This window comes from Marmota monax, unplaced genomic scaffold (assembly GCF_021218885.2).
Source record: "Marmota monax isolate L192 unplaced genomic scaffold, Marmota_monax_Labrador192_F-V1.1 WCK01_AAM20220418_F8-fsc00011, whole genome shotgun sequence".
In the NCBI taxonomy this organism is placed as follows: domain Eukaryota; kingdom Metazoa; phylum Chordata; class Mammalia; order Rodentia; family Sciuridae; genus Marmota; species Marmota monax.
This window is the reverse complement of record NW_026693082.1, coordinates 26398523-26414756: the sequence shown is the minus strand read 5'-3', so window position 1 is coordinate 26414756 and position 16234 is coordinate 26398523.

Sequence of the window (16234 nt, the reverse complement as noted above, 5' to 3'; positions counted from 1 at the left end):
TCCCCGCCACCACCACACACATGACTGCACTGGAAAGGACTGAGTAATATGAGTTTGTTTTAGCAGCATTTATTACTCTGACACCAGCATTTATTATTCTGGTTTGAGTTAACAGCAAAGAGAAACTTAAGGCTATGGATTCACAGCCATTAGTAACTTGTTTGGGTGTCAAAGCTGACCAAATGCACTCAAAGCTTCACTCCTACTCAGGTAACAGCTCTCACAGGGCTCTAGGTGACACACAGTTCAACACATGCAGGTCCAGATCATGGCAGGTGGCCAGGTTCCCTCCCAGTGTCACGCCCTGTCACAGCCTGACTTCACACAGGGTTTACATCTCAACCCATACTGCCAAATGCTTAGAGAAGAACAAACCACACCCACACAGATCTGGCCTTTGTCCAGCTTTTTAGAAGTAACCTCCAGACTCTTGGAACTGCCCAGCAATAGGGGTGACTTTGTTAATTCCAGGGGTCTCTCACACCTCACATGATAGTTTATAACAAAGGGATGATGCAGAGTGGGGCCAGTCAGTGGATAGGTTTAGGGAGAAGCCTGGCCATGCTAAAAAACCAACCTTGTGATTAGACCTAGAGATTTGGGCCATGTGAAATCAACCTGACCTCTAGGTAGGAAAGAAGGACCAGAGGTTGAGTTTAATCATGTGAGCAACAATTCAATCAAAATCATGCCTACCAAATGAAGCCTTGGTGAGAGCTCTACATACTGAAGCAAGGATAAGTTTCCTGATTTGGAAATATTTCCTGGGTTTCCTATTGTCACACATCTGTGCCAGTAAGGTGACATGTCCCTAAGAACATGGAACCTTCCTGTTTGGAACCCTCCCAATCCAAATACTGCCCTATGTGTCTGTTCATTTGACTGGTTCTGATTTGTATTCTTTTGTTATAATAAAACTGTAACTATAAATTTCTTGAGGTTTCTAGTTGCTACAGCAAATTATCAAACCTAAGGGATTTTATGGAGAACTCCCAATCTGTAGCTGATTGATCAGGTCTGAAAGGTGGCCGGTGTCAGAAGTGTTAGGCAGCCATGGCAGTAGGGCGGACCATGTCCTTGACCTCAAGGCTAGCTGACACTGGTTTAAGACCTGACTTTCTGCAAGCCATTCAAATCCAGTTCCACATGCATCTTCTCCTGACCCTGAATCAAGCCTCATATCTTCCTCATTTTCCCACTCAGTCTTATCACAATACTCCATTTAGTGTCTGGAGATGTGCCGTTCCCAGGCCTATCCTAGAAGTCAAAGATAAAAACCTTTTATTTATGACCACTACTCCCTCTGTCAAAAGAAAATTGTTTAAATGACTCAAATAGAGATTAATGGCTTTCTTCAGCCAACATGCATCCAAAAGCCTCTGTAGACCAGAGAGCTGTCTGAGTGGAAGAGAAGCCGAGTTGTTGTTGTACAGGGTAAGGAGATGAGAGGGGGAGATGTCTTTGTGGTCTGGCTCAGGTAGCAGTTTTTATCTTTAACTGCTCTGAAACTCAAAATGGCAATGTTGCTCAGCCATTGGTACAGTCCCACTTCCTAAAGTGACAGAAGAGTGTTCTCCAAAGATGTTTTTGCCAGCTTTGAAGTTCGTAGGATAGTTAAGGCTCAGGAGTATGGAAGGTAGCATAAAGGAAACAGGAGAAAGGGAAAGGAGGCAAGGTTAAAGGCAAGGGTAACTTAGGACTCTCTGTGTGTCTGTTCTAATCTTTGGAAACTTCCTGCACCAGGCTCTCAACACCTAGGCTGAAGTCCTCCTGGTATCACCCTTTATACCTCCTGCCTCCTTCGAGCAGGTACATATTCATTGATATCAGAGCTAGAACTTTGCTTCATGAGACTGAAGGCACCCTCCCTGTAGACCTGTGTGCAACATAAACACATGCTTGGCTTGTCTCCTGGGATCTCTGATGTGACACACAGTGCCTTTTGGCATTTGTTTAGAGCCTTAGGAATGAGTGTTGTTGGCTGCCAGGCTCTTCTGAGCTTTAGGAATGATGATTTTGCTTTTTTGTACTTTCTGGAAAAACAGACCTATCACAGCGCCAAGAACACTAGCCACTCACTCGCTGCAACACTGCTTCTCCTACCGTCCCTAGTGCTCTAAAGGCAACTTCCTCCTGCTTCTTCCACTCCCTGGACAATCAGGGCAGGGATGTTTACTGAGCTGTCGGAAGCTTGGAGCACTAAGGACCCTTGAGACCCTCCAATGCTTGTACTACTTTCTTTCCACTCTTTGTTTTGTGGGAAACAGTCAATTCTCTGCAGAAGATGTCAGATTAATCTTCCATATAAGAAAATGGGAGGACTGGGAAATTAACAAAAAAAAAAAAGCAAAGAAAAAGAAAAGAAAGAAATCTTTGTAAAACAAGAGAGGAAAAAAATTGAAAAGAAAGTCTTGCTATTTTAAAATGCCACATGGAGTCTCTAATGCCTACATTGCCACTGCCCCTCTCCACACCTGATAGAAAAGTCTCTGGAGCAGAGGTCAAAAGACCCAGAGTCCAGGTCCAGCCCTCTCCTAATTAACTGTGTGACCTCAAGTGGGTTGCATGACCTCTCCAGCCCTTGGCTTCTCATCTATGAAATGTACAGATGAACTCTGAGGTCCCTTTCAGCTCTGAGTTTTCATGACAAAGAACTCGCAGAGGAACGCATGCTCCCCCAGGGAGGAGGACCAAGGACCAGAAGTCAAACATGAGAGAGTGAGCAATGGGAAGGAGGCCCTTTATGTATGACTGGTGCGAAGAGAGAATCCGATCCCTCCCCTCTTTTTTTCATAAGGGACTGTCATGTCTGGAATGACCCTGAACACCTCAGCTCCGAGAAATATATTAAATATCTGAGAACTGCTATTATTCTAAGTGGTAAAATAACCACTGAGACTAGAGTGCAGGTTAAATTGAAACCAACCCATCTGGTTATGCTGTCCTTGACAGTGGACATTTGAACAACAGCCTGAATGGGCATAACAGGCCCAGATATTTTAAAGCAGAGATAGTTTTTATTTAATAGTGAAATAAACCATTATAAATCTAGAGAGGTCATTCTAATAGTGGGAGGCAAGGTAGTTTGAGATGATTGTATTAAAATTAATTATCCTTTTTCATTTACATTTTAAAGTATACTCTTCAGATATTAAAGTTACATGAGATATATAATTTGATATGCCAGCTGCAAGTATCACTCAGGCACTGAAAACCCCAAACGAGGTTTGGAAACATTCTCTTTAGTGTCCTGGTTGTAGTTAAGGGTCTATCATAAGCTTTGTGGCTAGAAAAAAACCCTTCTAAGGGCTGGGGTTGTGGCTCAGTGCTAGAGCACTTGCCTTGCACATGTGAGATATCGGGTTCAATTCTCAGCACCATTTAAAAACAAATAAATAAAATAAAGGTTAAATTCTTTAAAAAAGAAAAAAGCCCTTCTGAATTGAATTTATATATTTTTCATGCATTCTGAACTGCAATGAGAACATAAGATCTTTAAAACATAAAGAATAAAACAAAATAAAATAATGATCTATGCCAAAGATGCCCTGAACTTTTACAATTAAAAGGATCCTTGAGATCCAACTTCCACCTTTCAAATGGGAAACAGCAGTCAGAGACATGTCCATGGTAGAAGTGTGCCTGTCTTTCTTCTTGGCATCCCCAGCACCATTTTTCTTTACTTTCTTAAGAAAATAAACACTATTTCTGAGTTCCTTTCACTTGAGCATCATATAGATTCGGTTCTAATTCAATGTTCACATTAGCAAAATACAAATACTCTGTATTTGAGATTTTGTGGGATTTCAACAGATTTTAGTCTTTAGGCCCCAAGTAGGATGGCAGTGACTTAACAAACCCAACCATCTACTATGTTCCAGATGCTATGCTAGACACTGGAATGGGAGAAAAGATGATAGGAATTCCCGCCTTCCTTAAGAATACAAACGTATGAACAAACAGAGAAATACTGGAAGGCAACAGCAGTGCAGAAGGGAAACTAAAGGAACTGGGAGAGAATTTCTCTGAACAACTCTATACTTTTATGGAAACAGTATACATCATATATTCGGTTCCTAACTACAGCAAACATATAGCTAGCTGCAAAGGGTCTCTTTAAAAATATGCTGCCCATGTGTGCTGCACACAGCCCTTCTGACCTCTTGAAATGGTAAGGCTGCAAAATTAGAAAAGCTCCCATTCTGAGAAGTGGTTCATGAGTAAAAGATCACAAGAGCACATGGTGAATTAGAGGAGGCTCAGGAGGATGCATTGTGCACCTACCAATCTTTCTGCCAGTTAATAGCTCACACGGAAGGAAAACACACTAAGAACTTCCTTTTTGCAGACACACTTCTTCCTACCTCCCAGTGGTGCAACTTGCCAGGTATCAAAGGTCCTGCCAATAACAGAGGTGCAGCATACCTACAAGGAAGAAAACAAAGAGCAAGAATAAAACATGATGTTTCTGTAAGCCAGACAGCACAGCTTTCCCTGGAACCCACATGACTGCTGAGAGCTACTGGGGAACTTTAAAAAGCAGGTTGACACTTGCTATTTAGGATTGCAATAGAAGGCCCATTATATTAGTTGTTAACATTCTGAATAATACTTAAAAACAGTAATCTATATATAATTTATCTTCTAATATAGCACTATTATTTCTGGAAAGCTTGCAGCTAGATGAAAATGGCCTTATTCCAACCACCAAAATCAATTCTTTTCTACAAATTTGATATAGGCAGCCTGTGTACCATTTGAAAAAGCTCACTGACCTGTGAAGCCTGCCATTTGCACCATAAAATTTAGACCTTCTTTGATGAAGTTATTGAACACTGTACTTACTTCATTGGAGGTTTGAAAGCAGTTGTACATAACTTCCACTTTTTGTCTTTAGGAAAAAGTTTGGGATAAGCAGCAAATCAAATTGCTTATGCTTTAGAAATGAGAAAAGACACAGTCTAGACTGCACTTAATGAAAACTATAAGTTAATTTTGAGTGTGATGCTGGAGGTTCATTGCCAAGTTAAAATGATGGAGATTATTTTTAAAAGGCTTTAGAAGTGAGGGAAAAATACATAATGCAAGATCTGAATATGAGTCTATTTTTTCACTAGATTGCTAATTAAAAGTTTATTTTTATATACTCTAATCTTAAAAGTCAGGGGAAATGAATGATGCACAAAATCTATCTGCTGTGTTAAATGGAGATAATAAAGAATAAGAATATCCACCCTTCTTAATAATCGGTTTTAACATTATCCATCCACAAATGGATGTCCTGATTTTTCTCTGCAAAATTGGAGCCAACTGTGGAGATTGACTCTTAACAGTAAAACAAAAGCAGTCCAAAATCTGCTTGAACCACTTTCTCCATTAAAAGAGCAGACTTAGCTGGAACCATATTTCAGTGTTTAGCAAGATCATTAAAATACTGGTACATAACTGACTGAACCATGGGTAAGAAATGTCATGCACAGCTCTAATCTCACCATAGGTTCCTGTCATTGCTGAGGGCTCCCAGCATCTAACTCGGGCAACTTCAGAGAAGATGGTATATCATCATAAGCCTTCAAGGCTCAAATTTTGGCTGCAATGTGGCAAAAGAATAAAAATTTTCAGGAATATCCTGATATTCCTTGTAAAATGGGCATGATTTTTTTCTTTTTTCTTTCTCTCTCTTTTTTTTTTTTTTTTTGAAACTGGAGATTGAACTAAGGGACACTCAACCACTGAGCCACATCCTCAGCCCTTTATTATATTTTATTTAAAGACTGGGTCTCACTGAGTTGCTTAGTGCCCCCACAAAGTTGCTGAGACTGGCTTTGAACTCACAATCCTCCTGCCTCAGTCTCCTGAGCGGCTGGGATTATAGACATACTACATAATGCCCAGTGTGCATGATTTTCTTTAAGCTCAATCTATCAGCTTGAAGAAATTTGGCCAAACCGATAAAGCAGATACTTAATATTTTAGATAAATCCTAAGGTTTCAACTCGATAAGCAACTTCAGAGTATAATTATAGTCAATAAAATTCATGTCATTTCTGAAATTGTGACTGTTTCTGCAAATCTTCACACTGAGTGACTGATTCCTGTAAGTACCAGTTGGTTCCTAATAGAATTATTCATCTTCACTACTCAATTCACAGATATTCTTTGAGTCTGAATATATGCATATCTCATATGAGGTATGTGTGTAGTTGGGAACAACTGTAATATGACCTCTGTAAGCATGAAAATAAGGTAGCCTTCTAAGACCTATGCTGTAAACTCAGCACACAGAGGGGGACAATTTTTTTATTATTACACTTTAACACAGAAGCATGCAGAATCACCATAAAGAGGCAGAATATCTCTTGGGCCAGCAATTCTGGCCCATAACCCACTGTGGGGTTGTTAGCCAGCTGTGTGCATGAACCTGACAGGATGCATCATGTAGTCATAGACTGGTGCTATGAAGCATAAAGATAGAAGTACCTCTTCCAACACCATGATTGCCAGGCAGGTGCTAATAATTTGGCTTCCTGTGTAGCCTGTCCACAGGTGAGAAAAACTAATCAAGCCAATATGAATGTATAGTTCATTTAACATTGCAACTACCAAAGTAAATTAAATAGCTAACCATCATTGGTTGGTTACTCCACACCAGATAACATTCTAAGTACTTTATATATATTATTTAATTCAATCTTTGCCATAGTACTGAGGCTAAGTCACTTATGCAATGTTATACAGTTAGTGGAGAAGTTAAGATTTAATTCTGTCATGGTGGCACATGCCTATAATCCCAGAGACTCAGGAGGCTAAGGCAAGAGGATCTCAAGTTCAAGGCCAGCCTCAGCAACTTTGCAAGACCCTCAGCAATTTAGTTAGATTCTCTCAAAATAAAAAATAAAAATCAGAGGGATGCAATGCCGAATGTAGCTCAATGGGATCAATTTTCAGTATTAAAAAAAAAGAAGTTAATTTGAAGATAGGAAAACTGCATCTAGAATAAGTACGCTTCACTGTTATGCTTTTAGCAATCTGAGTTTAATCATCAGGGTTGTCGGGAGCTTTGGTATCACTGATCAGCATCCAAACACATGCTCATTTGTAAAGTTTCCAACACTGAAAGGTTACATTAAAACCCAGGAACCAAGAAAATTTCTCAAGGAAATGCCATCTTTTTGAGTGAATTGCCAAACGATGGCCCCCAGGAAATACCACATCCACTGCTATCCCATGCATCTTACTTTTAAGTGCAACAAATGAAATTCTAACTATATACTATATTTTCTGTTTGTTTTTTGTTTGTTTGGTTTGTTTGTTTGTTTGTTTTTTCTGTTTTGTTTTGTTTGTTTGTTTGTTTTGTTTTTCTGCAGCAGTTTCAGTTTGACTGTGTTCAAATCTGTGGAATTCAAGGAAGAAAGTACAGTCCCCTATTAAGAAAGTGCACTTCCCACTTGGAGTCCAAAAGGGATTTCTTATATGCATTTAATGCAGGATGTCAGTGGCTTGGCCTGTTTGTATAGAACAAATCTCCGAAGTCCACTTTGAGGTTTTCCAAATATTACCCAAATTGTGGACAGCTGAAACTACAGTCATGAGAATCATGAGAATTCACAGCATGATCAGTGGCTCCAACATATATGGAAAGAGGCCTCAGGGTACTTCTATTTTTGACATGAATAAATAATCAAAATCATCTCCTCCCATCACTTTTATTTCTGATTCCTTATCTGAAATGAAAATAGCTCATCCTTAATGGATCAACTCTCTAAAACATCTTAATGATATATAAGTAGGTAATTCTGCTGTTTATATCCTAATAGTTAAAACATAAATTTCTAATGTGCAATATGGCATCAAGTTAGATGCCTGGTTTACCTACTGACTCCATTTTGAATAGGTTTTTTAATAAGATAGTATGTTATGATTTTGAAACATAAAGTGTGATATAAATATTGCTTATCATAATTTCATAAAATGATATTAATTTTATTATCATTAATTGCATAGACTATTAATAGAGCTAACCCAAAAGGAAAAAAAAAGACTTCTGAGGCCTAGGTAGAATTGAAATCACACAGTTAAATAGGTCTCTTCCCTATGCAAGTTCTTAGAGTCTCTGGTTTATTATATATCATGTATTATGAATCTCTAAAGAACAATAGTAATACATCAGTACTTTTCTACCTATGAGGCAGGATCACTATTGGATTTTTTGCCCCAATTCATCCAGGAGCATTGTTTCAGTAAAATACAATAAACATGCCTGGCATAGTGGCACACACCTGTAATCCTAGTGGCTCAGGAGGCTGATGCAGGAGGATTGCAAGTTCAAAGCCAGCCTCAGCAACTCAGCAAGGCCCTAAGCAACTCAGTGATACCCTGTTTAAAGCAATTCAGTGATACCCTGTGTGTGTGTGTGTGTGTATATATATATATATATATATATATATATATATATATATATATATATATATGGCTTGGGATGTGGGTCATTTTGTTTAAGTGCCTCTGGGTTTAATCCCTGGTACCAAATAAATAAATAAATACAATTTAGTAGAAAACTGAAATAAAAACAACACATGCACACAAAATACAACAAAGTCCTCAATTTTTTATTTTAAGATTTAACAGATGTAAAATTATTATGTTAAATTTCTATTCAAGTCTCTAACACCTATCCTCAGGTTTTGTATATATCACATCACAGACAGGAAACAGTTTGAGGACTGGCATCAGATCACAGGCCACACAGAGTAGCACCGGATATAGCATTTACCACACATATAAGGAAGCAAGTGTTCAAGAAAACATGTTAGGAAATGCTGCTTTATTTTCAAAATCTGCTTTATTGCTTTTCCAAGTTTAATTGCCATAAGAGGTTGAATTCTATTTGTTTTAAGACCAGGTGGTGAGCTGATGATGTAGCTGGGTGTTAGAGCTCTTGCCTAGCATGTATGAGGCCCTGGGTTCAATCCCCAGCACCACACCTACACAGTCACCCACATCCACACACACACCTCTCTCTCTCTCTCTCTCTCTCTCTCTCTCTCTCTCTCTCTCTCTCTCTCTCTCACACACACACACACACACACACACACACACACACACGACCAAGCAGTGAGCACGGGTCAGAGTGAAAAACACCTGGAATTAATGGTTGCAATTCACAAGTGAAGGTATAGTCCCCGTGGCAAGTTAGGAAGGAATGAAATGATATTTACTGGTCATTGTTCTCAACTGATATCCATAAAGCCCAAACAAAATTAAAGCTAGAAAGAAGAAAAGAAAAAATGTGCCACAGTTGCCTGTATTAAGGTTTATTGAAATAAATTTCCATGGTAAAGAGATTCTCCCATCCTAAGTCTACTGTACAAATCCACCGGAGTTCTGCAGATTTCAACCAGCCTGATTACAGTTTCTTTTCTAATCATTTTGGATCAATCAATCACAGGTTTAGTTAACTACTCTGTACCTAATAATGTGTCAGATTTTATGACTTTACAGATTCTGAACCTGTTTCCTTATATGAAAGTCAAATAAAAGATTTCAGAAGAGCTGTCGGTGTTTTGCCTAAGGTTCTGTTCCTCGTCAGAAATGCTCAATTATAAAACCATAAAACACAGTGTTAAGAAATGTGCCCTTGTCTAGGGAAAAAAGATTAATTATGAAATTCAACTCAGAGTTTGAGTCACTAAAAGAGTTCTAGAAAACAAAAGGATATAAATTCTGGCAAATTTATGGTTTGACACTGTTGTTAAAACCCAAACCAAATTGCTTGAATATAGTTTCAGGTGTTAAAAATGAACCTTTTCAACAGCAAAATGTTTTCACCCGATCTTAAAAAGTAAAGGAAGCATGTTTGCAGTTGCCTCAACCTCTTCACAATGGTTTTTAAGAAAGGTGGGAACCTGTGTTATACATAAGGATAAATAGCACTTCAGTGATGATAATTATAACAATTGCAATGTGTATCACAATAGCCGAAATGGATTATGCAGCTTTACAAACCTCTTAAAAACAGAAAACATTATTGCAAACAACATGAATGAATCTAAGACTGCAAAGCACTGCCAATATCTGAGGTTAGAATTATCACTTATCATCCTTTTACCAAAGACTCTTAGTAGGCTGGAAACTCAGAACCAATAGCAGAGTTGGGTGGTCTGTGTGGGGGGGTACTATTATTGAGACCTTCTCTACTAATCCAGGGAACTCATAAGTAAAATGTTGTTGGTTTCAGCTGACCTTTTCTCTCCTGTACCCTTCTTACTTTTGCTAATGTCCCATTTTAACACCTGAAAAGGTCATTTTCTTATTGCAGTCAGACACATGAGAATTGATAATGATGAAGGAAGTTTCTGCTTTCCCCATAGGGTCAAAAGATGCCATAGGTTGCCTGACATTATGATGTAAGTAGCGTAAGTCCTGTAGAAAGGTATTACAAGCAGTGTCACCTGAGAAGTATCAAAATGTCCACTTTGTCCTCCAAAATTTTCTCTCACTGAATGCTAAAGTACCCAGAAATCTTAGCCTTGGAACTGCTATTGGAACTAAAACAGAATGTCTCATAGTATCAGTATTTTTATTAATTTTTAAACAGGGATGGCACTTTTAAGATACCTTAGACTGGGTGCTATGGCATGAGATGCAGAAGGTATAGAAATGAAAAGGAGGTGAGAAATCTTGCATCCCCTGAGCACAGTTGAGAGAAGAGCAAGAGAGTCCTGAGGGGTGAGAAAGGACAAATGGAAAAGAAGCCCACAGAAGCTCCAAGGGATCCTAAGGGGAGTCAGGAACAAAAGGCAAGATGCATCCACATATAGCTTTGCCTTGAAATCACTCACATTGAGTGCCTCACTCATGCCAGTATACAACAGGTGCTCAATAAAGAGTCCCCTCTCTCCCTTCTCTTCTCCTGGGTAAGGCACTGGTGCAAGGGACTGGTTTATATCACAGCGAAACTGAACTGGACATCCCTGTTTCTTAGATCAACGTGCACTTCATAAATCTTACCCTTGAAATCTCAAAACCAGAACAGGGAGAGATTTGCGGCAATACATTTCAGTTGTTTTCTCATCTCATCTGTTGATTTACATTTGCAAACAGCATGTGTTGACAGTGCTACTTTGAGCTTATTTAATGTGCTGTTCATGTGAGCATTACTTCCCTTTATCCATCCAACACAGGATTTAAGCAAGAAAATATAGGAGGCATGGTTTCCATTTAAGATGTGAGGAAGCTAGGGGTTGAATGAGGAAGAAAGACCAGGATCAAGAACTAGAATGAAGAACTCCTGGATTCCATCCATCCCCACCCATTGTTCTACAAAGTCAAAATTTCAAACTTCAACATAATGCAAAATGCTTGGAAGCCACTTAAGGAATATTGGGTCAGGCCCTGAAAGTTTTGACGCTCTGTGAAGGGCTGGGACTGGGTCTTCAATTTCTGTATCAAAAAACCCATCATTAAAATATCCTATGTGCTCAATATTTATTTGCTAAATCTTTGAGTCTATAAAAGGAAAGCTATTGAGAAAGAATTAGGGACAAACATGAAAAATATGTAACTTAGCAAGATATTTTTAATTTTTTTTAATTAAAGCTGAAGTTCTCAGTGCCAGTGTATCATATAAAGGTACCTCTTGTGCCCCATGTCAGTTTCCTCCTAAGGGACTTCAGTGGTAGCTTAATGGACAGTTGTACATAGTGTGAACCCACCTCATGTATGTGTGGGTCATTGTTCTGCCTCCTGCCCCAGGACCTTTTCTGATGCTGCCAAGCCCCTCTGTGCTCAAGGTTGCCCATAGGCACACACATACACACAAATACACATTCTGAAAATGCAGGAGAGTTCATATTTCCATCAGAAATCCTCAATCCAAGGGACATACCCCAACCTCCTCTCCTAGAGAAGACAATTCAGGGAGAAATTTTGCTCACTACCAAGGAGATGAATCAGAATTAAGTCCCTCTTCCCTATAGTAATGCCTTAGAAAAACCAGCTCTATATGGGATTTTCTTCATTTCTCCCTCACTCACGCTACTCCTTCACTCCTGTGTCCTAAGATCAATTCTCCAAGAAACTCCTTGCACTGTCTGAGTTCTTGGCTTAGACTCTACTTTCAGGGGAACTTAATCTAAGACCATTTTTAAAAGGATGTGATGATTAGAACTTAATGTTTGGCAGGAAATATGTATAAGGAAATAGACCATTAGAATTATGGTAAGTGCTTTCCCAATAGAAGGATGATGGATCTCAGCTGATAAAAAGCCACCGTGCCACCTGTTAATTCAGTATACTAAGTCCATACTACCCGGCACATACAGCTGCTCGGAGTTCACAGGGGAGCGCTCCGTGTCAGTCTGGCTCCCTCCACCTCTCTGTGCCTCAAGAGTGCCTCACCACCCAGTAACTAAAGGAAGGACACCAGAGGTTACCAAGACGTTACTGCTATAGCCATCAAAAGATCTTATTGATTATGTCCATGCTACATTGATTTTTAAACATTTTTTAATATCTTCCTGGGCTTCAGCAATTCATGGGAAATACATCTAATATTAGAGGGTAGAGAAGTAATTAGCAGAAAAGATTCTTGAAGAAACGATGTTAAGGTTGGATAAATGTAATACATATTCATAGCTTGCATGAAAGCTTAAGATGAGAGAAACTATGGTGCTGGAGAATTCAACATGGCTGGTCAGAAATATAAATGAAGACCAGATCATAAGTTCTGCTGGACCACGTTAGATGTTCAAGATTTTCCCAAACCAGTGAAGGGAGAAAGGCTCCAATGACAAAGATCATGGTGGTTCCTGCCATAGCTAACTCTGAGGTATGAAGTCATTGTTAAGGACTAAATAAGGCCCTAAATAAGCTTCATTCCAATGGCTTTCCCTCAATAATAGCCACAAACATTTATTGTCCACTTACCTCTAACATGACAGACACTATTCTAATTAATTTATTTACATTAAATCATCTAACCCTCACACGATACTTGTAAATTAGGTATTATTACCCCCACTTCATAGGTGAGGAAGCTGAATCAGAAAGAGGGTAAGTAATTTGACCAAGGCTATGGTGCCAGCAAGTGGCAGAGCTGGCTGCTTAATTCCCATATTTTACACGTTAGAGAAACTAATCCAATTTCAAATTAAGCACATGCAATTCAGAAACTGCTCCAGTGTTTTTCTCAGAGCTGGAACTAGGTTTCAGTATAGTGTATCTATCCAGATTAATAATGAGTGAACAGAAACCCCAGGGTCAATTATAGGAGTTTGAGTCAAAAAAAAAACACATCGTGTTGGGTCAGCAAATCCCGACGCTAGTGATAAGTTTCACCACATCATAAATATATCATGTACAGAAAATAGAAGAAAACTCAATGGCCAGCTAATGATTGACATTATAAAGAACATATCTGGGATTTGGAGAGTAAGTGTAGAAGAAAAGGGTGAAATATTTATAGATTTCAACTTCTCATTTACCAGTAAACACCAAGAAAGAGTGATTCAAACATCCTCAGGAGGTATCCACAATTGTGGAAGATAGAAAAATGTAGGAATCCGGCTTCCAATATATGAAAGGCACACTTCCCACTCTCCAGGAGTTTGCAATTTGTAATAGGAAGTCAAGATAATACCTAGATATCTACAACCCAAGAGGATGCAGTAAATGCTCTGAGAACATCCAAATGAAGTCCAGAGACCCACCCACTCCCCTAGATGTTAAGGTTGTTCTAGACCAGAATCAGGAAAGGCAGGACACTGGACAAAGACTTTGAGATGGGTCTTCAAGGAAGCCACAGAAAAATGGAACTATTTCAAGGAGAGAGAAGAGTAGAAGCCAAAAGGAGGGGGTAGAAAATACTGTCTTGTAATTGAGAAAACTGTAGATAATTCCCACTGACTCAGTGTAAAATTTCAGAAAGAAGTAAGGAACATTCATTTATTCAATATATTTTTATCCAATACTTCCTATATCCCAAACACTCATTGGGTATTCTGAATAGATACATCAGTTGACATGGTAGAACATGTATTTGCCCTTATGGGGCTTCTTTCCAGAGGAATGGCAAACAACAAAGATAAAGCAGACAGTGATTAAGTTGAAATAAATGGCCTGAAGCCTGGGTGAAGGACCTGCAATGGCAAAGACACTTACACTGCCTTCTACAGGCAGCCAAGAATCTCTGAGGGTGTTGGCTGGAAGTGTGAAAGAGGAGTGAGGTTCAACATGGATTTTTGAGATACTTGATCCCTGGAGAGAATGTAAGAAGAAAAACTGGAGAAAATAATCTAGACAGTGATGAAGTTAATAAACATTAAAACACACATATGAGAGAAAAGGCCAAAGAAGTGAACATAGGTCTTGGCCCAAAAAGGGATTGTTGAGGAAATGATAGGAAAGGGTCCACAGTTAGCCTCTCCGCTCAGCTGAGGAGCAGAGGGGTGCTACTAACAACCTGTTAAGCCAAAGTTGGATGGCTTGGAGTGTGAAATGCACTTTCAATTTTGATATAATATCAATTTGGAAATGACTCTAAAAATCTATCAGGATCAATATCTGCATACTATTATGTCCTAGGTACTGTTGTAGGTGCTATCAATACCTAGACAAAAGCCTGCAATTTGGATAACAAATACGACCTGAAAAGAGAGCTCTGTGGGAGTAATTAATATAGACATGAAAGCTGAAGCTATCAGAAAATATGATAACATGGAGACACGTGTGACACTATATATATCAGTGGGATGGATCTCTTTTTAATTTTAGATATAAAATATTTTCTAGACCAGAGAAGAAGGGTGTAGGAATGCCAGTTGCCTTCAGGAACATTGTCTATCAGGATGTTATGGTTAGATGTGGTGTCCCCCAAAAGCTCACATGTGAGATGATGCAAGAAGGTTTGGAGGAGAAATGATTGAATTTTAAAGAGTCTTAACCCAATCTGTGAATTAATCCCCTGATAGGGATTAACTGAGTGGTAACTGAAGTGGTAGGGTGTGCCTGGAGGAGTTGGAAATCAGGGATGTGGCTTTGGAGTATATATTTGTATCTGCCAAGAGGAAATCTCTCTCTACTTTCTGATCATCATGTGAGCTGCTTCCCTCTGCCATACTCTTCCATCATGATGTTCAGCCTCACCTTGAGCCCCAAGGAATGGAGCCTGCTGTCTGTAGATTGAGATCTCTGAAACTGTGAGCCCCTAAACAAACTATTCCTAAATAAACTATTGTGGTGGTGGAGTCTTTTAGTCACAGCAGTGAAAAAGCTGACCAAAACATAGGGCCACACCTAGTTTTTCACTGGAATCCCAACACACTTGCTTCAGACACCTTCAGCTAGCACTGACTGAGCTTTCCCATCCTCCTCCCACAGAAAGTTCAGAAACCCAGAAGGGAAAAGTATGAGAGTCAAATAACGTTCTGCATCCACAGAATAAGAAGCAGCTTCACTAATCTTTTTAAAGCTAGTATATCCTACTTAACCATTTCTTGGTATTTATAAGTGTTAATTGAGTAACTTAACCTTTCATAGAAAAAATTATAAATGGGAAAAACCAATTCTCAGCTATCCACATTACTGGTGTGATCTACCTAGGCCACGGGAGCGGTTCAGACCTCAACAGCCTGCTGAGCTCATTCACCTAAAAGCAGACACAACAATGGCAAAAACAGCATCATAGTCTGGCTTGAAAATCTCTTCCCGTACTGCTAGCTTTTATTTCAGTTTGATGTCTAGGATTTTCTTCAAAGTAATTCCATGAAGGAAACATGAGTAAAGTTGAAGAAGATATGAGATTGCTCATGAGGTCCTTGTCGAAGTTGGGTAATGACCACATGGATATTCATCATACTATTATTTTGGGGGGTAGGTACTGGTTATTGAAGCAAGGAGCATTTTACTACCAAGTTACATTCCCAGCCCTTTTTATATTTTTGAGACAGGTCTCACTATATTTCTTAAAGCCTCCTTAAGTTGATGAGGCTGGCCTTAGCCTCCTGAGTTGTTGAGAATATAAGCAATTGCCACTATGCTCGGCTCATCATACTATTCTCTTGAGTGTTATGTATTCTCAATCTTCCATAACAAAAGAGTACATTTGTTATTTTTAAATTAATTTATTCATTTTAATTAGTATACATTACAGCAGAATGCATTTTGATTCATTGTACACAATTGCAACACAACTTTACATTTCTATGGTTGTACACGATATAGTGTCCACAACATA